At 49.4% G+C, this 23,160-nt stretch overlaps 1 protein-coding gene across 2 annotated transcripts in view; it reads right to left on the bottom strand.

Annotated features, from left to right (window-relative positions):
* The window catches only part of CMKLR1 (chemerin chemokine-like receptor 1), a 38,337-nt gene extending 19,770 nt beyond the window's left edge, over positions 1-18,567 (bottom strand). Inside the window, exon 1 of one of the 2 annotated variants that reach the window (XM_024196119.2) lies at positions 18,303-18,567. The gene's annotated coding sequence lies outside the window, so the exon portion shown is untranslated. Of the gene's footprint in view, positions 1-6,449; positions 6,526-18,302 lie in introns of those variants that run through there. The other variant, XM_024196121.3, reaches the window with a different exon arrangement.
* Positions 18,568-23,160: the final 4,593 nt, after the last annotated feature.

The following is a 23,160-nucleotide window of genomic DNA, read 5'->3' as shown; positions in this document are numbered from 1 at the left end:
CTCCTCTCATTGCCGTACAGGCAGTACTGACGAAGATGCACCTAGACGGACTGGTAGATTCTGGGAACAGCATATATTGAAACGATTGCCCTGGGGTGAACCAGCAGGTGGGAGCAGGACACCAGGTGGGCAAAAGAAATATGCCCCAAAAGAGGTTTTAGACAAAGTGTTATGGTCGCAGAGCATTGGGAAACGGTGGCTAGCAATCAAACCAACTGACAACACTTCGTAGACCATGGAGAGCTGGTGTTCAGGAATAACCATTGGTGTGACCGCGTAACAAAGCCAGTACATGCATCTATGAGACTGCGATGCTTTCCATGCATTGCGCCGTCTCCGTTTCTAAAAATGGGGCGGCTATTTTGCTCTCAGAGAGGTTGCCTGCTACAGAGGTAACTCTTACACGCCGTGCTCTCTCTTAGAGTGAGGAGTGCCGGGGGCGGGAGGGGTCCATTTAGGCTGAAAATAGCATGCTCATGGTTACTATGGTTACGTGGACTTCTCGTTTCAGACAGAGCCCAGCATGGCACAGACAGAGAAATGAAAAAAAAATACTGGGCAGAGTTGGGCCAGAACCAAACCTTTGGGTCTGAGCATCCCTTGGCCTTTGGAGGGGCCTGATCTGGATCCTAACTTTACAGCTCAGGACCCTCTTGAAGTGGGCTGAAGCGTTCTAGGCCTTTAAAATGTACTGAGTCCAGTTCCGTCCCAGAAACGGATAAAATGTGCAGAGCTGGTTCCTGGCCCCCACAGTGAGAGCGGTCCCACATTTCACACACGTGTCAGTCTGAAAAGGTGTAAGGAGAATGTCTGCCCAGTGCTTTCCCTCCAAGACTCTCCCGGGGCTTTCCAACGCTTGGGAAGTAGCATTGTCTCTGTGACGTCACACCCCATAGTCGTTATGGAAATATGGTTATAATAGGAACATGGTAGAACTAAGATATACTTTCTGCAAGATGGGTCTTGTAAGATATCATTGGAAAGGTTATAATTTACTGAATGCGATTATCCAATTTGTATGCATGTATCATTTCTGTATCTGAAGCTGGGAATATTGACCATGTCTCTGTATTTCAAATGGGCTACGTTGGATGAGGCCAGACAATGTTAGTGGCTTATTAAGAAATGCGCACAAGCACAAGGATTACCCCAGGAACCGTGAGCAATAGAAACCTCTCAGAGATAGTTCCACACAATGGGAACTGGTTGACACGGGTCACAGCAAAAAAGCTTGCCAGCAAGTGCAGGGGGGGGAGATATAAAAGAGGGACAATGACAACACGAGGGGACCTCACTCTCCCTACAACAGACCTGAAATCACCTGAGGAACAAAGGCTGAACTCTGGGAAGTGATGGTCCCAGGCTAAGATCTTTAGCTTGTATAAGAAAACCTGGGAAAGCCCAGGCAACTTGTGCCTTAAGAATCTGCCCGCCTGTTTATCACTCAGGGTGAGAATTGGTTAATTTGTATCCTGCCTATCTAGCGTCTTAAGATCAGTCTGTGGCTTTTGTTTAGCTACTAAGGTAATCTGCTTTGTCTGTTTGCTATCCCTTGAACCACTGAAAATTCACCTTTTGTAGTTAATAAACTTATTTCTTGTTTATAATAAAACCCAGTTTATGTAATTTCTAACTGGGGGGGGGGGTAGTCATGCACAGCTCTCTTCACATTGAGAAAGAGGGTGGATTTTTATGAGCTTGTGCTGTGCAGATTTTTCTATACAGTGCAAGACAGTGTTAGTCTGGGTTTATCTCCCAAAAGGAGGGGTGTGCACATGAGTGCTGGGGGAGCCCTCTCACACAGAGCTGACTTCAGTCTGTGTCTGCAGCGGGGTGTGGCCCTACCTGTGTGTGTGCTGCAAGAGGCCGGAGAGCCTAATTCAGCAAAGCAGGGAGAGGGAACCTTGGCTGGTGGAGCAGGAGAGGCTCAGTGAAATCCCAGTACAGCAGGTGGCACCTAGAAGAGGGATCCAACCCGTCACAGTCTCCATCTCACAGAGAGAGAAACAGAAGCACAGTGTTTAAGTGATTTGCCTAACACCACACAGTGAACTAGCCCAGCACCCTAACCTCTGAACCACGCTGCCTTTAGTTCGATAGCTTCTCTCATCCTGATGTGCATAGGCAGCTGTTCTCTGGGTGTTCCCTTAGTTACAACAATTTCCAAGCCTGGGGGCCTAGCATTCCCACTTGCCTTAGGAAAGACAGTCCTTTCGAATGCCTGCTATCATCTCCCTAGCATAGCCTCACTGACATGAATGCAGATGTCTCTGTAGCTCACTCTGCATGTTCAAAAGGGATGTTTCTGGTGGGTCAAATCCGGAGCAATTTGGTCAGCTTGTACTAAGTCTCTTACTCGGGCAAACTGAGTAAAGAACCTTGGATTTGGTCTATTGACGTCAGTGCAAATTAAGGTGCTGAGCATTTGGCTCATTAAAAATAACCATTTAATGGAGGCATAATTCTGTTTTCTTGCTTCCATTTCCCTCATATTAATTTGACAGATTTCATTTTAAAAGAAGGGGAAATTCTTGGGAGTCTGGGGGGGGAAAGAAGCAATTTATGCTTATGCGTCTCTCTGCCCTGTGCTGAAAGGCCAAGAGGCTAAGGCTGTTTCTGAAATAATAAAAGTTCTTTTTTTAATCATTTTTCTTCTTTTTTCTACTGGTTGCTATTAATTTTAGGCTCTCCTGGCATTCTGCAGCCAATAAAAAGGCCAGTAAAATGCTCTTTTTTCTCCTCCAAATTGTGCACTTCCAAGATGCTGCTTTTCATAGAAGAATCATGGATTAGGGTTGGAAGAGACCTCAGGAGGTCATCTAGTGCAACCCCCTGCTCAAAGCGGGACCAATCCCCAACTAAATCATCCCAGCCAGGGCTTTGTCAAGCCGGGCCTTAAAAACCTCTAAGGATGGAGATCCCACCACCTCCCTAGAGGTTGTGAAAGGGGAATTTGGGCCTGGGAGACCAAATAACCAGACGGGGGGAAGCTGGAGCGTGGACCAGGATGAATTAAAAACAAAGCCCAGCTGAGTCAGAGCAGGGCCTGTCTCCAGCAAGAGCTGGGTGAGCTCAGTTAGGGAGAGGAGACCAGGTGGGAAGTGCCCTGTGTCTAGGAACCTGAACCAGCTGGAGCCTGCCGGACACCTTGAGGAAAGGGAGGCGCGTGCCAGCCCCTGGAGCAGGGACTGATTGGACCAGGGAGCAGCAATAGCAACAGATTGACGCCCGAGCAGAGGTGGCAGCTGCTGAGCCCAGCAGGGCGGAAGGGTTGGATACATTTGTGCTGGACTTGGCTAAAGGGCGCTGTGACCCTGGAAGGGGCAGGACGCTGTAAGGAGGGACAGGGCGCTGCTACATCTGGAATAGGCTAAAATAAGGTGGGGGAAACTGAGGCAAGAGGCGCTGCAATGCTACAGCCAGTCAGGAGGGGGCAGGTTAGGGTGGCTACTTTGCCACAGGCCCTGATTCCGCAAGGTACTTCAGCACGTGCCTAACGTTAAGTTGCACCACCAAAGTCAATAAGATGAGGCAGCTGATGCATTTAGAGAGCTCGGTCCTGCGCCTACTAAAGTCAATGACAAAACTCCCGTTGGCTGCCAGGGTGCAGGATCAGGGCCGAGACCCCTGCCCAGCCGTTGTGCCGTTCTCCCACGCTGACACGCTCCGGGCGCACCAAAGAGATTCTTTGGTGGCACGGCGCTGGAGCGCCGTGGGTGCTTCCCCGAGAACTCTGGCGAACCGGCTCATTGGCCCAAGCGCCGACGGAACCTGGGACGTTTACAGGACCATTTGGAGAAAGTGAAGTCAGGATCCGGGGTCAGGAAATGCACCCCCGATGGTTCATCATGATTCTCCACCACCCCGTCCCTGGCATCATCACTGACACAGCGCAACGGGAGTATAAAGTGCTGAGCCATCAAGAGGCGACACTGCAAGTCTGGATGTGCTAGCACAGACCCTCTATGCCCCCTGGAAGCAGTAACAAGCCAGAGCCGGCCAGGGAGATGGGCTAGTTCAGTGTAGATGCCAAAGGGAGTCACCCTCCCCTTAGACTGCTGCGTGCAAGGGTGGGCACAACCCCATTTTCACGGCCCACTTACCCCTTTCTTTCCCTGTCTACCTGCATGCCCCACCCCCATGCCTCAGCCACTGTGCAGCCCTCCTCGCTCTTCCAGTGAGGCGCGCAAGGAACGGCACCAGCACACAGACTGCTGCCATTTTCATGACCACATCTGCACCATTACTCGGGTGATGAACTGAGTCCATTCTGCTTCTTGAAGAATTTACGCGCAGTCTTTCAGCCTTGCCGGAGATTTGTAAGGGGTGGCCGGAGGGAATTCAGTCCTGCCCTGGGACTGACCCAGGTACAAGTCAATATGATCACTGCACCCTGGCTACTGAGACGAGCAGGGCCTCGGAAGCAGGGTCTGTTGCAAACCATGCAGGAGGTCCGAGACAGAGGAGAAAGAAATGAAAAAAGAAAATGGCCTTTTCATCCTCTGTGGTATGTTTGGCTGCTTGGGGGCTGATTCCTGTGGCTGTCACTGTTTGCTGGGGGGAGGGAGATGTCTCCCTTTATATCAGGCACCCAGAATAGCTCCCTGGGCCTCATTCGTCAAGGTGAAAAACCCACGTGAGAGCTGGGCCCTCCAGGAACAATCGAGTCGTGAGAAATTTGGTTGAGCCGGGAGCAGCTCCCAGCTGCATGCAGCCTCCTCAGCTGCTCTGGGTGGCTTCACGCTGCCAAACCACTGCAAAGAAAAGCTCTGCTGGTCTCTCTCCAGTCCCCACCCTCCTATAGCTGGTAAAACAACGGCTGCCTCTCGGCTCCCTGTGCTGGGTGGGCCCACGACTCGCTCGCGGTGCCTAGAACTCCGGTGCTTTCCGCTGCATGGCCATCCCTGGTCTCTAAGCTGCAGTGTTCTCCCCCCTACAATTCACTCGGAAAGGATCCTCCAGGTTTGGGGGCCAGATCCTGAGGTCCTGCTTTGGTTTATGACTCAGGCAAACTGGGAGTCGCCCAAAGTCTATACAGAGTGCTTTGGGAAGGCAAAGAGCTAAGTACTGTCACCGAGGGCCTGCCTGTCCCTAGCTCTAGGGCGCGTGGGGCGGGAAGGCATAAGAAGTCTCTCCAATCATCCAACACAAGGACCGGGGACAATTGCCTCCCGGCTGTCAAGGCACTGCAGAGGCTGCTCCTTCCATGCCCCGCTAAAATGCAATTCCCCCCACCGGAGTCGGGAGAGGAGAGAGGGACATATTATCCACACCTCCAAACTTGCCTGCAGAGCTGGCCACAGAGGGGTGGAGCAGGCTCAGCAATCCTCGGTCCGAACGATGGGAGAAATTTGCCTTCCTGGGTCAAGACGGCTGCAGGCTGCCCCGTAGCCAGGGCTTTGGCAAAATGCCATGATCCAGATCCAACCCAGTGCAAAGAACTGTGTGTGTTTACAAGCCTCAGTCTGGGATCATCCCACCCCTCTTCTCCATCAGCGTTAGTTACTGAGCAGATCACCGCTCTCAATGGAAAGCCAAAGCAGCCGAAGAAGATCTGTGATTATAAAAGACAAGGGTCCAGTGCGGTGATGGGTGAATCTCACCAGTTGTAGAGATTCAGCGCAGCTGAGCATCTGGCAGCTGAAATGGAGCACGTCTGAGCTACTTTGGCCCTGAACGTGGGCTGAAGAGCTCATGAGCTTAGGCTTTCACTCGAGTCCCACAACTTCCAAAAGAACTCGCAGGACCACTTGCGAAAATGAAAATAAGCATTGTGGGACGTTCTCAAGGCTCTGGAGACTTTCGAGGATGGGCTTTTGATCCAAGGCATGCGCCTGTCTGGTTTTCCTTTAACCAGTGCTGCCAAGCCACCCCCGATGAGGATGTGGCAGTGCTATCAAAAAGAATAACTGTTCCAATCTAGCTTCTCTGGCGAGGTTTCTCCACCTGCTTCATTCTAAAGAATGACTCTTCTATGCCCTACTTTAGAAAGTCTGTAAGAAACTTCAGGGTGAGCAAACTAGCGTTCTCCGGCACAAGCAGAAAGGTACATGCAACGAGGTGACTGTACAATGCACAGTGCTCCAGCTCCAGGCACAGAGCCTTCTGCTGCAGAACTACATGCATGTAAAGACTCTCTGAAGAATCTGAGTTGGGGAAACTTGACTAACCAGCAAAATCATTCTCACAACCACCATGGGAAAACACCCCTCAATCATTCCAGAACAATCACCGCAGTACCCGCTCCTGCCAATGCTGTTGAGTTTCCCTGCCATCCCTTTGTAACAGCAAATGCCATAAAACTTTTCCTACACAGTCTCTGCAAAGAAAGCATTTCCCCAGGATTCGTACCCTCTTAGATCCCACTCACTATCCAAGCGAGCCAATGAGAGAAGCAATCCTGTGAATAATCAGAAAGGAATCTAGATTATAAATGGAGATACATTTACCTGATCTGAGTGTGATCAGTTGGGTAATCTCAGAGTTCTAAATCCACATACAAATTGAGTCAGGATTACATCTGTCCGGCACTTCTGAACAATTAGGGTTACATACGAAACTGACTCATGGTTCTATAATTTCTGCACATGCAGCTGATAGATTTTTAGCTAAGTCAATGCTTCTCCTTTCTAAAATACAAAAAAAAAAAAAAAACACAAGGAGGAAGTGCTATTTAGCAATAGGATGTGGTGACTCTATGTCTATTTTAAAAAACTGACACCCAAGAGTGAAAATAGGTGCCATGTCATGAACCTGTAACAGCTCTGAAAAATGGCTGGGTGGGAACATCCCACCACACTTGCCATACTGGGTCAGACGATGGTCCATCAGACGATGTCAAGAATCTGGATTCTGACAGTGGCCGGTTCCGGAGTTGGGAGGGGAGTGTATAGGACACGGCAATTATGGAATGATCCACCCATCTGCCACTCCTGGCTTCTGTAAGTCAGAGGTTTAGGGTTGCCCTTAGCGTGGGGTTGCATCCCTGACCATCTTGGCTAATAGCCATTGATGGACCTATCCTCCATGAACTTATCTAATTCTTTTTTGAACCCAGTTATACTTTTGGCCATCACACGGCAATGAGTTCCACAGGTTAGTTGTGTGTTGTATGAAAAAATACTTTCTCTTGCTTGTATTAAACCTGCTGCCTATTAATTTCATTGGGTGAGCCCTGGGTTTTGTATTGTGGGAAAGGGTAAATAACACTTCGCTAATCACTTTCTCCCCACCCCATTCATCATTTTATTGAACTTGAGCATATCGCCCCTTAGTCAAGCTTTTCTAAGCCAAACAGCCCTAATCTTTTTAATCTCTCCTCATATGGAAGCCGCTCCATACTCTTGATCATTTTTGTTGCCTTTCTCTGAACCTTTTCCAGTTCCACTATGATCTTTTTGAGATGGGGCGACCAGAACCGGGCACAATACTCAAGGTATGGGTGCACCATGGATTTATATAGTGGCAATATGATATTTTCGGTCTCTTTCCCAATAGTTCCTAACATTCCGTTAGCCTTGTTGACTGCTGTTGAATAGTGAGCAGAAGTTTTCAGAGAACAATCTACAATGACTCCACAATCGCTTTCTTGGGTGGTAACAGCTAACTCAGACCTCCTCCCTCTTCTGCTTATCCTACCAAATGGAACATCTCCTGTGATACACATCCTGTGATGCTTTTCTGAAGGCCATCACTGCATCTCAGCGGTCGCTGGGCAAAGGAAGCAGGTGTTTTTCAGGAGGTGAATTGGTGAGAACCCAGATGGAGCCCACCTCTGTCAAAGCCGGACATGCAGCACCATCCACCCATGAAAAGATCATGACAAGCACGAGCCCTATTCACAAGAGAACTGACATTGCCCCTCCCCCAAATCTCAGGCAGGAGGAAGCTTGACCCATTCCTTCCAGGCTACTCAAGAAACTTCTCAGCTGGTATTTTTTGAGAGACCCTTGGATGTAGGAGACTGTGATGTTGGGCAAGTCATATGTTATCTGCCTCAGTTTCCCCATCTGTACAATGGTGATGAGAGCACTGCCCTGCCTCACGGGGGCGTGGTGGGGATATATAAGTAACCTAGTCTGATAACTCCACTAACTGGAACTTCCAAAAGAATCCATGCCATTGACCCTGTCCTTTTCCCTCTCAGCCACCCCATCTCCTCAGCAGGTACCTCCTCTCCTCATCTCCACAGTCCTGGAGCTTTTGGGGGGCACTAAGGGAGGGACCCTGGAAAGGAGGTGGCGTCCCAGCGGTGCACACAATCCCAGACACAACTTAGCGAGCAGGGACTGAGGTTTGTGAACGCCGGTGAAGCTCGGACTAAGGACTTTTGCCGTTCCAGGCCAAGGCTGTGTAGAGCTCTGCTCCCCGCATCCCCTGCGGGGTCCTATCCCTGACACAACAACAAGGGAACAAAGAAAACCCACCCCTCTCGCCCACCCCTCCCAAGACACGCAGACCCCAAACGCAAGGTTTAACATTCCCAGAGCTGTGACCCATTGCGTTTGGTAACAAAAGAGCACGGTTTAAGTGATACCAAAGTGGTTTCACTTTTCCTGCAAGCCAGTTCAGTGCTGTGCTTGACGGGAAGGGTGTATTTACCCCAGTTGAATTAATACGTTGCAATGTACTGACTCAGCAGAGCAGCAGACTTAATATCTGCTGGGAACCCACAGGGGTTGAGGCTTTGCATTTCAGAGCTTTGAGGAGCTCGGGAGCTGGAGGTCACTAATTGTGACCTGCTAGGTGAGGTTTGGGCTGGGGAAGACTCGAGGGGACGACAGGCGGGTGCGGCAGGAAGCTGACACACAGTCTGAGCACCAGCGAAGCTCGCTTTTGCTGAGGTAGACATTTGGTCGGGTGACGCAGAGCTCTGGGTCTCTCCGGCAGCCTGGTGCACAAGTGTGGAAAGTCCCCCTTCCTTCCCGTCACACTCACAGAGCGACAGGAGAGCGCTCTGTCCCCCACTCCCAACCACAGCGGAGAGACACACAGGTTACTTCCTTCTTCGAAGAAGAAAACTGCATCCTCCACACAACTGCAGAGGCTGGGCAGGAGCCTGCTCAGTGCTTGGAGCAGTTGGCATTACTCAGGGCACAACCAGGGCGTCACCGTGGGTGTGGGACACAGACAGCAGCAGGCCCCAGTGTGAAAAGCATGGGGCGGTTAATCTTGACCTCGCTGTGAAGGCAAAGAATCCCTTTGAGAGCACGGTCTACATTTTCCGAGTGGGGCTTCTGTTTGGCAAGCCAAGGTGTCCCTGCAAAATGTGGGCATGCGTTTCTGCATCAGCCCCCTGACTCTGGTTGTTTTCAGTGGAGCTACACCTCCAAACCAGGGCAGAAGGTTCAGGCGATGAATGCAGAGGGCGTTGCTAGCCGGGGCGGGCCGACTCCATCTGCCGTCTGTCTGCGTTTGATGACCTCATCACCCCAGTCGTTCGGCCATCTCTGTCCAGCTGGTTTTTATTTCATTGCTTTTTGTGGTGGGGGGAGGAGGAGGAGTATTGGAAGGGAGAATAATCTCCCCTTCCGACGTTACCCACAAAATGTATTTTAGGGCCATAAAAGAGAAGTGGGATTGAGCTCTGCCCAGCTGCAGCCACTCATTGGCGGGTCTGAAGTAATGCACGGAATAAAAAGACCTCCCACCAAGGCAAAGGAAGCCGCTGTTCTCCACCTCCTGTAATGACACCCCCGGCTGAGTCACCTCTGGGACTGCTGCTGCCATCTCCAGGAGTAAAAGACTCCCTAGGGCCTAGAGCCCTGGACTTGGACTCAGGAGACCTGGTTTCTATTCCTGGCTTGGCCATTGGCCTTCTGGGCAAGAGTGGGCAAGTCACTTCACTGCTCTGTGCCTCAGTTTCCCCATCTGTAAAATGGGGATACTGGTGCTGACCTCTTTTGTAAAGCGCTTTGAGAGCTACAGGTGAAAAGCGCTAGATAAGAGCTAGGGATTGTTATTAAAGTGGCTGAGTTTAAGGACCAGGTTCCTTAGCTGAGAGGCAGCAGCAGACCCATAAACCTCGTTAATTAGTCAAGCCACTAGCCAGTGACAAAGAACCACACTATATGTGTGAGCAAGCATTAGCCATGGCCAATTCAATGTGTTTTTGTTCAGTGGGCTCGTTTGCATCTGTTTGCCCACAATGCTCTTGCACTCCATGGCTACAGTGAAGTTACTGTTGGCATGTTTCAGTTATGGTGGGGTTGAGCCAAAGAGGAAGAGGGGCTCAGAGCCACATAGGGCTGAGCTTGGGGTTCGGAGTTTGGGTCTTCAAACCAAGCCAAGCCAAGGGTAGGTCCCGGGTTTGGGTCAGAGGGCGCCAAACTCTGACAAGCTGCTCTTGGAGATCTTGGCCAGTGGTGGACACTACAATGAGTGCATGCAGCTGGGCCGAGCTTAATCCGAGTCCTTTTATGTCCTTACGGTGCATTTTGTGGGTAACATCAGAAAGGGAGAGGACGTCCCCACCCATATAGTACCATCCCATCAGGATTCGAAGGAGCTTTTCACACTCTGGCCTGGAGTTCTCTAGTGATTGTTCCGAGCTGGATCCAAAACCACAGAGGTGGGTTCGGCTCCAGGAACTCAGTCCCAGCCTCCAAATGTTGAGGGGATCTGGTGGGTTGCTCCATTGTTTGCGCATCTCTAACCCGGAGCAGAACAAAGACCCCAAGTTACACCAACAAATCACCAGTAGCATTTCCCCTGTAGCATTAACCAGTGCGTAACCATTCGCGAACACATTGCTCGTGCCTCTGGCAGCCCTCTGCGTCTGTGCAGCCTGGCAAACACATTTTGTGGTCTTCACCGCTAACAAGCATAAACTCAATGTGCTGATCTGCTGGAGATAAACAGCTGTACACATAAACTAGTCTGATCTAGTCCACCTACGGGAAGGCAGCCCTCCATCCACAACCAGGGGACATTTTTTAAAAACAGGAAGAGGAAGTGGGTAGGAGAAAAAGCTGTATTTAAATCCTGCTGCAGACCCAGTCCAAGTGTATAGGGCTTAATAGCGTAGAATGGTCTGAATTTCTAGAGGGCCTTTCTTACCCAGCCACATCAGTCCCTGCTTGTATTCCTCATAATTAGAAAAATAAAGTCCAGTGGAGATGTACAAACAATCCCATATCTTGAACTCCTGGGTAGCGAATGTTCTGTAGCGAAGACTCTCCCACTACCAGGGAAGTAGCCAAATCCCCGAAACAGTTGTTATTAGTTCTGTGAATCTGTGATTCTTCAACAACATACAAAGCATTTCATGTAAAGCCACAGGTGACAGACTGGCCCCATTGAAGTCAGTGGCAAAACTTCCATTGTCTTCAGTGGGGCCAGGATTTCCCTCTTGTGGGAGAACGCACAGACAAAGATAAGGTCAGCCTGAACATGGTAAGAACATAAGGAAAGTGTTTTTTTTTTCACTGTATCAAGAACCTACCCAACGTTTTAAAAAAGACAAAGATAGAAAGAAACAAAGACAAATGGAGAGGGAGAGAAAAAGTGGAAAAGAGAAGAGAGATGAAGAGGAACTTGCAGTGCTGTCCAAACATTAAGCCTCACAGTGCTACTGGGATGGCAGGTAACTCTTTTAAAGATGGGTAAACTGAGGCACGGGGCAGTTAAGTGACTTGCACAAGGCCACACAATGAGTCAGTGGTGGCCTTGTGAAAGGAACCCAGGAGTGCTGGTTCCCAGTCCTCTGCTCTGACACTCCGTAACTGGGGAGGAAAAAGCATCTCATCATTTTAAATAGTCATAAATGGATTGGGTTTGTTAATCTGACTCCCTGATTTTTTTTAAAAAGTGCTGTTTTCTCCTGAATGTAGAGTATGCGGAATATATCGCAGGAGCCATTCGCTCATGTCTCAATCCTTCCTCCTTCATGGGCAAGCCAAAGAGAACACAGCTGACCCTATTCAAGCAAATGTAACCCTCCTCGGGCAATGCAGTGAATAGTTTGTCCTAAACCCCTCCAACAATACTGGTGTCCATTTAAATTAGCATTCAGCGCACAGCTCTTCCTCCCAGACATTCTGCTGTAGGCCACGCATTGGAACTTCCTCAAAGTCCATTAGGTTTCCCCTTAAATCCTCCAGCCCTATTTCCATCACAGGGCTGGACTGTTCCAGCAGATACATGGGGAAGATCTTAAAGTGTGATTAAAACAACCAGAGGAATAGTGCTGCCTTGGCACAATTTACAGGTGAGGGCTGCAAATGCAAACCAAAGCAGTGCTGAAAATGGGAAAGATAATTACTTTCCTGGCAGCTCTCAAGACTTGCACCTCATCTAAACGAGGTTGATAAAAACATCCCCAGCTCAGGTCGTTCGAGCCAGTTTTTCCTAGTCCTCAACTTCACCTCCTTGGCTGATTCTGAACTATTATCCCCTGATGCATGATCCACTTCCTGACCCAGGGGTTGAACAGCCTTTGCCCTGAAGCCTGAGGGTTAATAGCTCTTGTATTTGTTACCTGATAGAACTACACCAGCCAACTACATCTTTATACTGTGTTCATCCCCTTAGTATCTGAGCACCTAACTACAGGGGCTATTTTTATTCTGAAAACCCTAATTCTTTGCTTTATTTTTCACCAAGACGTTTGTCAGCGTACTATCAGGAGGGAGGGAGTTCTCCAGGTTAATCAGACGTTAAAATTAGAAGGGATAAAAGCTCAGTATATTTTCCATTTCAAATAAAAGTAGGGTGACCAGATGTCCCGGTAAAATGAGGACTGTCCCGATATTTAACCCTTTGTCCCGTGTTCCGATCAATGTACGATCGGGATGCCATTTGTCCCGATATTCAGGTAAGGAGGCGAGCGGGAGGGAGGCGCTGACTCCGTGGGTGCTCCAGGGTTGGAGCACCCACGGGGAAAAATTGCAGCCAAGCTCCCTCCTCCTCGTTTCCTTCTCTCCCCTCCCCCCAGAGTGCCGTGTCCCCCTTCCTCTCCCCCTCCCAGCGCTTCCTGCCGCCTAACAGCTGTTTGGCAGCACTTAGCGCTTTCCGGGCGGGAACGGGGAGGAGCGAGGACGTGACGCGCTCAGGGGAGGAGGTGGAGAAGAGGCAGGGCAGGGGCGGGGACTTGGGGAAGGGGGTGGAATAGGGGTGGAGCGAGGGCGGATGCTTGGGCGGGAAGAGGCGGGGGGTGGGTGAGCACCCACCCGGCAGAGGGGAAGTCGGCGCCGTAGGGGTGAGTGGCGGGCGGGGGGGGTGAAGAGATGAGCGAGGCGGGTGGGCGGGGTGGGGTGAGGAGGTGAGTGGTGGGTTGGGGACTGAGGAGGGACGCAGCAAGCCAGCACGGGGCCAGGGGATGAGGAAAGGCGCAGTGGGAGGGGGCCAAGCAGGGAGGGAGCAGGACCTGGGGCGGAGCCTAGGAGGAGTGGGGGTGGGCTGTGGGCGGGGCTGACGGCACCCCAATGTGTCCCAATATTTTAGTGTTGTGATCTGATCACCCTAAATAAAAGCAGCGGTACTAAATGTGGCACCCCATTAGGTGGCCCTTAAGGCATTGAGGTGGGTTGGTAGCCAGCTATAGAAACCATGAATTGTATCTGTCATGTCTGCACTGCCTGGGTAATCTCCCAAACAGCCAATGCCCTGTGTCTGCCCCACAGGGCTCCGGGAAAACCTGGTGAGGATTCTCTGGGTGGGGCAGTTCTCTCGAGTTATTCCAAAGGCCTGGTCAGGGGATGGCTCCCAGACATTGCACTAGCTTTGCACAGAGCAGCTCCTTGAAGTGCCCTTCCTGGGGGAAGCATTCCAAGCTGGCAGATTGACTGAGAGGTGCTAACAGAAGGCTGCTGGCTGACAAAACCACTCTTCTTGGGCTTTTTGGAACAGGGAGTCTGTCCGGGCAAATCTGCCAGGACCCGTCTCCGCTTCTGAGAAACGCAGAGCGAAATATGGCAGTGGAAGGGAATAGCATGAGCGGAACGTTCTCCGACTGCAGCCCGTGCCTAGATCTCCATTAGTGACAGAAGTCTTGCCAGCAATTTCGGGACATTTGAGATTTCCTAGCAGTGAAGAGAGAGAAACTCCCTAGCCAGCCTTGGCTTCCTCCTGGACGTAAATCAGGGTGTCAGCTGTCTCCAAAGCTCAGTGTGCACAATGCTAAGGAATCAGGAAGGCCACTGGTCATGTTTCTGATCAGAGCCTGGAGAACGGTCCCTCCACTAGCCTGGCAGTGTAATACTAACACAGGACAAGAGTGAGGTAACGTAGAGAGTAAGGAGCAAGTAACCAAAGCAAGAGAGACTGTACATGAACATGTGCAACCTCAGCACAGCTCCAGGAGGCAATAGAAACACACCTCAACGGTCACGCGTCAGGACCTGGATACCTCTCTCCTGTTCTATAGTACAATTTGTGCCCCCAAAGACTTCTGCCTATGGACTTAGCACCTAGCAGTGGAAAGGATAGTTCCCCTCGGGGGATAGAAGATTTCCCACTGAGCAGTGGTCTGATGTCATTCCTCGGTTCAGCAGGTTTAAAACAAACAAAAGGAAGTATTTCTTCACACGACGCACAGTCAACCTGTGGAATTCCTTGCCAGGGGATGTTGTGAAGGCCAAAACTATAACAGGGTTCAAAAAAGAACTAGATAAATTCATGGAGGATAGGCCCATCAATGGCTATTAGTCAGGATGAGCAGGGATGGTGTCCCTAGCCCCTGTTTGTCAGCAGCTGGGAATGGGCGACAGGGGATGGATCACTGGATGATTCCCTGCTCTGTTCATTCCCTCTGGAGCACCTGGCATTGGCCACTTTCAGAAGACAGGATACGGGGCTAGATGGACCTTTGGTCTGACCCAGTCTGGCCGTTCTAATGTTCTTATATTCAGTGGCTCATGGGGCGGGGCGGGGTGGGAGAATGCAGTAGAGCTGAGTTACAAGTACTCCATTCAAGGACATTATTTTAATTCCTAGAGCTACGGCACCTACATGGGCGTCGGCATGTTCGAGGCCGCAGAGTTGGAGGCAGTGCGATGAGCAGTGTGAGTGGGCCACACGTCTCTGGGTTTGCTGGGTTTGTGTGCGGTCTGTTTACACTGGAGGTTTGCGGCTGTGACATCTCAGCTTGTGAGCGCCATGGCAAAGTCCGGGAGGCCTCTGAGGAACCCCAGGCTGCTGCCGGACATGGAGAGGGGGACTAGACCCCGCCCAGTTTTGTTTCGTGTAACACCTTGTAAATGGAATTGCCTTGTGATCAGCGAGGGAGAGGAGCCTGGCTTGGAGACCCGGAGACAAAAGGGAGTGGCTTGCAGGAGCGAATAATTCTGAAAACAAATGAAGAGAGAAAACCAGACGCCAATACTCCTGCCAATCAAAACAACCGCCGCCACCAACCGATGAGACTCAAAAAGACACTGGGGAAAGCCCAGAGAGAATCAGCGGCATCACGCTGCGCAATTCATGCCCACCACTATTTATTTAGGGCTACGCATGAAATTCACTCCTGTTCAGAGGGCCTGCACTATGTCTTTGCCACACCTAAGTCCCACCTGAATAGTGCACAGAGCCTTTTGTTCCCCTTTTCACCCTCCATGAGACATTGTTATAGTAGTCAAGCAGCAATTAGCAAGAGCCTGGCTGATTCCTGCTGATACAGGACCCGCACTTGCTGAACACAGCAAGATTTGACTTCTTACATCAGCACTGTATCCTTGATAACCAAAGTGAGCCAATGCTTGAAAAGAGGAATCCGATACACTAGCGTCAGTCCTGTTTATTCTTTCACAATTGCCTCTTACAAAACCACCCCAAGTTAAATCATGAGGAAAGTTGCTAACGTGGCCGGTAATTTTGGAGTTTCTTCTGGAGAAAGGAGAACAGAATTTTGGCAAGAGTGCGCTTGAAGGTTGCAGAAATGCCAAAGTGGGTGCATAGCAAACTCGTCTACCCACACAGTTGTCTTGTGACATTTAAATTTACAAGGGAATAGCTTAGGCGTGAGATCCAATCAGCTCAACCCTTGGGGGCGTTTCGAACTAGACCGGACAGAACACTGGAGAGTAGGGAATGAGTCCTGAACACGCCCTGGGCAGACAATGGATCTCATTGGACCGTTCCATCTCTAGGTTCAGTTGCCAGGCACACAAGAACTCAGCAGAGAGACTTCCCTGCCCCAATCAGGGAACACCAGCAGGTGTGGAATGACCTTCATCTGCTGTGGCAAGTTAGGAACATGCACTGACTTCTTGTAGGATGATGTCAACATCTTCCTGTTGCCTCCAGCTACCATTTTGCTCAAGACTTTTGCAGCGATTTAAATGACTGGCCTTCACTTGCAACCACCCGGCCATTGAAAGGTGACCTGCTTCTCAGGTAGAGAGCTGAATACTTTCTTCACCCAGCCAATCTCATTCCCCCTTTTCTAGTTTTCTAATATTCTAGTACCCCTACCCCATGACACTGCCTTCCTCTTAGACATCAGGCAGGTAGATGAGAGAACATGGAGACGGGTTCATTAGGGTCCAGCTCTGAGCTCAGCAGCAGTAAATTTGACACAGAAAAATAGATGTCAATACAGCCCAGCGCTGCTGGCTGGGTCTCGGCTGGCTCATCGATAAGGGATGCAAGAGCATGAAGAAGACAAGAGTCCATTGTCTTGGCGGAAGCGTGTGTCTAGGAGAAGAGGGCCCTAGGCTGGGAGGAAGTGTCTGTCTGTGGGGTCCCTCAAATTAGCTTGTGAAGCAAATGATCTGCTTCATTAGCAATTCTTGGTGTTTCTCTGCTAATTCCTGGGGGTAATTCAGGCTAGTGAGGAAGCTGAATTCCGTGCTGAATAATCGGAGGATGAAGGAGTGCTCCTCTCAAGACAGACAGGAGTGTGAGGAGTTCACAGGAGGTGGATTCGTGGAACCGCTCACTCTGCTGCTTTAATGAATCTCTGATTCCTAGGGATCGACTTTATAAATAAATCTGTCAGAATCATCGCTGTGCGCAGCATTGCTATAGCTGTGTTAGACTCCCAGGCCTGAAGAAGAGCTCTGGGGAAGCTCGAAAACTTGTTTCTCTCACGGACAGAAGTTGGCCCAGTAAAAGATACGACCTCACCCGCCTTGTTTCTAGAATATCGCCGTCTGTTTCGCTGAACAGAGGAATGACATCAGCCCAGACCAATGGGGTATCTGCTCTCATATCTCTTGTATACAGGTTCTGATTCTGCAGCCAGCCCCGTGGGAACACAGCCCGGCCAAACAAGTGCAGAGGACGCCTGCCCCTCGCTGCGATGCTCTGGCCTGGGGGACTTCGTTTATGGGATGGCGATCTATTGAATAACTTCAAAGGTGCTCGGCATCTAGATGCCCAGACTCATTAGTCACAACTGCATTTCCACCATAGGTCAAACTCAGGTAGCAGCAAATACTATTAACAACCACAAACCTATTCAGGCCTTTAAAAAAATGTCCTGACACCATTCGTCTCCGTGGCCTGCTGTCGCGGGGAGTCCCACAGGTCGGCTGTACAAGAGGTAGTGCCCGAACCGTAAATGTACTACCTTTCCGATTCACTGCGCGGTTCCTTGCTCACACGTTACAGGGGAGATTAGACCGAACCACACGACTGGGGTTTATTATTGTCAAGACACCTCTTACTCTCCTCTTTAGGGTAAAACAACAAAATCAAGATCACAATGTGTCTTTCACAAGACCCCCTGCTAAGTCCCTCTGAACTGTTTCTTAGCATCTCCTTTATCGCTTTTGAATGTGAACCCGGCACTCCCCCAGCAGGCACACCATCATGTTATAAATGCCTTGATAGTACCCTCCGTCCCACCGGTAACACATCCGAGCATCCTATTTTCTACTCTAGCTTCTGCACACCGGCCAGGCCACTGCATCAAGCTCTCAAAAGGGGGCTCTTAGCTCCTTTCCCCTTCGTGGCACCTGCTCATTCAGACCCTTTCTGCACAGGGGAGAAGTTTAGATCATTCCTCCTCATCATGCATCTCTCCAAATCAAATTGCAGCTGCCCAATCATCCCCCCCGCCATTTGATTAGGTCCCTGTGGAGCTTCCGACCTAAATAGCTGTGTCCCCGTCAGCAAGTTTCAGCGCTGATTGCGGGGTTAGGCGTCAGGAGCCCTGGGCTGCCGGCACCAATTTATTTTGAAATGGTTTAAGGGCGTAAAAGAGCTCTTTAAGGATTTGTTGCGTAAAATACCCTGGCACATCTAATGGAGGACACGGCATTTGCAGAGAAATTCAGAGGTGGGAGGAGGGTGGGAAGGGCAGCTCAGCTTAGTCCACCCCATCCTTGTCCCTTTGGTCCAACTTCAAAATCTTTCAGTACCTTCTGATTGGCGCTGTCCTCCTTGGGCCTGCTTCTCTCTCCTTGGACTGCCCGGGCCAGGTATTAAAGACAGGATGAAACTACGCAGAGTTCACCGACTGCATCAACGAGTTGCCACATGGAATCAGCTCTCCCTGTAGGCTGCAGCAAAGCTCTGGGTAGGTCGGCCCCTCGAAGGAGAGAAGCCATTCAGCACCATGCAAAGAGCTGGTTAAGGTTTATCTTGTACCTTCTGATGTTGCACCTTCTCCAGGGGAAAAATCATTCTATGGCCCTTCAACAGAGAGACATACACATACCTGGATACACACACACACATAAGTGCACACAGTGCCTTTCCGATCTGATCTTAAGGCAAGAGAAAAAAAGCCACACCAAAATCTTAGGATGGGGTTTTTGGCCGGGTTTCCTCTTAAAGCAACATCTGAAAATAACACAGTGATCTAGCAAAATTGGCAGGAGTCCTGCCGGTGACCCAACCCTAGACAGAAATCAGCTGGGCCTCATGTATTGTTGCCAAAAATGTGACATACTCTGAGTTCTGTTTGATGGTGGCTTATAGGGTCCAAAGGCCTCCAAAGCGGAGCCCCTCCCTCCCCTGATGTGGTTAGAGCGAGGCTCAAGAGGAATGTTTACAGCTTCTCTAATCTGGCTAGAATTAAGCCATTAATCTCTGATCCCAGTGTGTGAGGCTGCCACCTCTCTTTGGTAGTCTCCCAACCATCCCATCTCTTTCCAAGGCACTGAGTCACTTCCCCACTTGTAATCTGACTTCAAAAAGTTTCCTCTGCAACCTCTGCTTCAGATTGACTTTCTCAGATGGCTTTTCTGGTTGTCATTACTTAGCATTTGTATTGCGGTAGTGCCCCCAGGGCCCCGCGGGCCTGTCTGCATGGCAGCTGGGAGGAAGTCTCCCAGCTCATGGCCACAGACTTGTGTGAGTGGGGCTTGCGCTAGCGTGATAAAAATAGCTGTGCAGACGTTGCTTCGAGGTTGCGACTCGGGCTGGCATGCAGGCTCTCAAGCCATCCCCTTCTCCTCCCCACCCCAGGGTTGAGTGGCCGAGCTCCAGCCCAAGACAAACCATCTGCACATCTGCCTCTTCCCAGATGCAGTGTAGACATACCCAGTAAGACTCCGTTCTGCAAGGCATTGCACAAACACCGAGCACTTGCCATTGTCACCCACTGGGCGATCTTGCCTTTATTATATTCACTGTTTTGCATTATTGTGACCGGGGTCCCAGTGGGGAGTCAGCCGAGGTCACTCAGTTAGGGTGAACTGCAAAGAATGGGGCAGACAAACCCCAAAGCTGATGGATAATTCAATACTTAAATGTACCACGCCAGCATAAAACAGCTTCTCTACTACTGCACTGGTTATTCAGAAGTCCAAAACAAAACAGTTCCCTTAAAGTGACCCAGCCTCAGGCCTCCATCCAGGTACCCAAGTCAAATATGATGATGATTTCTGAAAATCTTATTTCATTGTATAAAAGAAAAGGTTCTACCAATCCCAAAGGATCAGACACATTACCTCCCAGGTTATTGAATATTCCAGATCTTACCCAAATACATGCTACAGTCAATTCTTTTCAACTAAACTAAAATTTATTAAAAAACAAAATTTATTAAAATTAATTTAAATGGATTAAAAACTGGCTAACTGATAGGTCTCAGAATGTAACTGTAGATGGAGAATCATTCTCGAGTGAGTCTGTTTCTACAGGGGTCCCACAGGGATCGGTTCTTGGCCCCAGGCTATTTAACATTTATATCAATGACCTGGAAAAGAACAGTATAAGGATAGAGAGAGAGTATGGTTAAAAGATCAATATACAGACAGACATGAATTCAGTTCTTGAGATTCAGATTCATAGCAGAGATGGTGAGCTTTGTAGTTGCAAAGGGTTCTTTCAGAAATAGTTCATAGGTTATAGTCCAATGTCCAATCTCATATTCGAGCTGTACCAGCAGAACTGGGATCTCATCTTGCGACTCAAACTTCCCCTGATGAAGCTTAAGCAGATCTGAGATTAACAGGGATCAGGACCCAAGGCTCTTTTATACAATTTCATGTCCTCTTTGACGAGTTGGGATTTCCTCGGGGAACAAAAGGGAATTGGGATGACTTTGAAGGAGGTCCATCACCGGTACTTAGCTATACGAATTAACATAAAGCCATTGGCTTGTTCCTCCACCATTCACAGATGATTTGCTATACATTTCAAAGAGAGATGAATACAGAGATAGTCTGTGTTTACAATTCATTTAAATGCTAGGATTTATTTTGATCTCTGAATTATCAGAATACAGCACAGACAGGGACTGTTGATTACATTGTTGACCATTACCCATATACATGTAAATACACAAAAAACACAAAGATTATCTCCCCACATGACTTTAAGGGTTGAATTTGAGTCATTCTTCCTGCAGGATGTTTAAAGCTTTTTGGCCATGCGTCACAATTATATTCTGCTTTTATTATATTCAGCAGTAACACAAAGAACCTACAGGCCTGTATCCTGTAAGACATTGGCTTCAGCAGCTAGTGTAAAGGCTTGAGGCCTACGAACTTCGAACAGATAAACTTTACACAGATAAACAGCCCAATGGAAACCCCAAGTATTGAAGAGCTGACAAGAGTGTTTACGGGAAATTTCTGCCCACAGGAACATGCTCCAACCCCAAGAGTGTCAAGTTGACATATATAACATGTACATGCGCCACATCCTCAGACACCTAACCACAAGAGGGCCATGGTAATGAATTGACGTATGTGATAATAAGTTGAGATCATTAATATACTAATCTATAGAAGAAACTCCAACCTTAGTAAGGTGAGGAAATACAAATGAGGAAAAGGGGGAAATCCTCTATTGAATATGCATCAAACATAGTGGCATCAGCGTAACATCTTATAAGAGTTGTATCCCAGCCTAGGGGCGGTAGGAGAAGGAGATGCAGTCCTTGGGAGGTGCCAAAATGATGCCACTGGCGACGAGGGAGAAGGTGATGGTGATGAGGAAGATGATGGCTCACATTTCAGCTTGTTCTGCAAGGGATGATGTGAGTATATGGGTCCGTTCTGCAGTATCTCGATCTACCTTCCTGAGTTGGGGTGGTTGTGACTGTGCTAAATGTATTAATAAACTATATGTAAATATAGAGGAGTTCCTATAGTGTGACTGTTGCAACTGTGCACATCGGGGTTCCCAACTACATAATCATTTCAATATACTGGGCCTGAGCTTGGTACAAGAACCTGTCACCCTCAAAGTGATAACTGGGGATTCAATATAATTAACACATCGTTTATAGCTCAGGCTACACAATCGAAATAGAGAAGAAGGGAGCAATGAACAGGTGGGGGGGTTGTGGGAGGAAGGGCACTGGTAGCAGCGGTAGGAGGGCTAACTCAATGATTTGCACATGGCAGCCATGTGATAAATTGCATTAGTCATGCACCTTAGACTGCCTCACCTGCATCCTGCCCCGAGGGGCTGGATTGCCGCAGCCCTCACTCGGCTGTGCGAGGCAGTAGATTCATAGATTCCAAGGCCAGAAGGGGCTATAGTGATTGTCTAGCCCAGTGGTCTCAACCCGCGGCCCAATTAGCACACAGCCGCGGCCTAGCTCAGCTGTATGCTAAAGTCCGGCCTGCGTGCTGGGGTCCACCAGGTTCCCAGCTGTCTGGCGTGTAGGGGTCCAGGCTGTCCTGCCGCCTAGCGTGGCAGGGTCAGGATCAGGCCTGCCGGCCTGCCCAGCCCCACAAGGTCCAGCCCCACGAGGTCCGGGGCAGCTGCACGGCGGGGGTCCAGGGTAGGCGGGCGGGCAGCCGGCCCATGCGACAGGGGCCCAGGGTCGGGGTCCGGGTTGCCTCTGCCCTGCCACCCCTGCGGCCCAGGTAACACATGGTCTAGCCTGACCACCAGATAATGCAGGCCAAAGAGTTTCCCCAAAAATTTCCTAGAGCAAATGTTTTTGGGAAAATGTTCCATCATGACTTAACAATTGCAAGTGATGGAGAATCCACCACGACTCTAGACAAATTGTTCCAATGGCTAATCGTCCTCACTGTTACAAATATATGCCTTATTTCCAGTCTGAATTTGTCTAGCTGCCCCTTCCAGCTATTGGGTTGGAATAAGTTTCTCTCTGCTAGACTGAAGAGCCCATCACCAAATATCTGTTCTCCACATAGGTACTTACAGACTGTGATCAAGTCACCCCTTAGCCGTCTCTTTGTTAAGCTGAATAGATTGAGTGCCTTGAGTCTATCACTATGAGGCAGATTTTCTAACCCTTTAATCATTCTCATAGCTCTTCTTTGAACCCTCTCCAATTTATCAACATCCTTCTTGAATTCTGGGCATGTTTTGCCATCAGCAGTCGCACCAGTGCCAAACACAGAGGTAAAATAATCTCTCTGCTCCTACGCGAGATTCCCCTGTTTATGCAGCCCAGGATCACATTAGCTCTTTTAGCCACCACATAGCACTGGGAGCTCATGTTCAGCTGATTATCAGCAGGAAGCCAAAATCTTGTTTCAGAATCACTGCTTCCCAGGATAGAGTCCCCCATCCTGTAAGTATGACCTGTATTCTTTGTTCCCAGATGTGATATTTACATTTAGCTGTATTAAAACACATGTTGTTTGCTTTTGCCCAGCTTACCAAGCGATCCAGATCACTCTGTTTCAATGACCCGTCCTCTTCATTATTTACAACTTCCTCAACATTTGTGCCACCTGCAAACTTTATCTGTGATGATTTTATGTTCTTTTCCAGGTCATTGATATAAATGTTAAATAGCCTGGGACCAAGAACCGATCCCTGTGGGACCCCAGTAGAAAC

This window comes from Terrapene carolina, unplaced genomic scaffold (genome assembly GCF_002925995.2).
Source record: "Terrapene carolina triunguis isolate 2854851 unplaced genomic scaffold, T_m_triunguis-2.0 Scaffold234, whole genome shotgun sequence".
Classification (NCBI taxonomy): Eukaryota; Metazoa; Chordata; order Testudines; family Emydidae; genus Terrapene; species Terrapene triunguis.
This window is presented reverse-complemented; position numbering and strand designations above follow the sequence as displayed.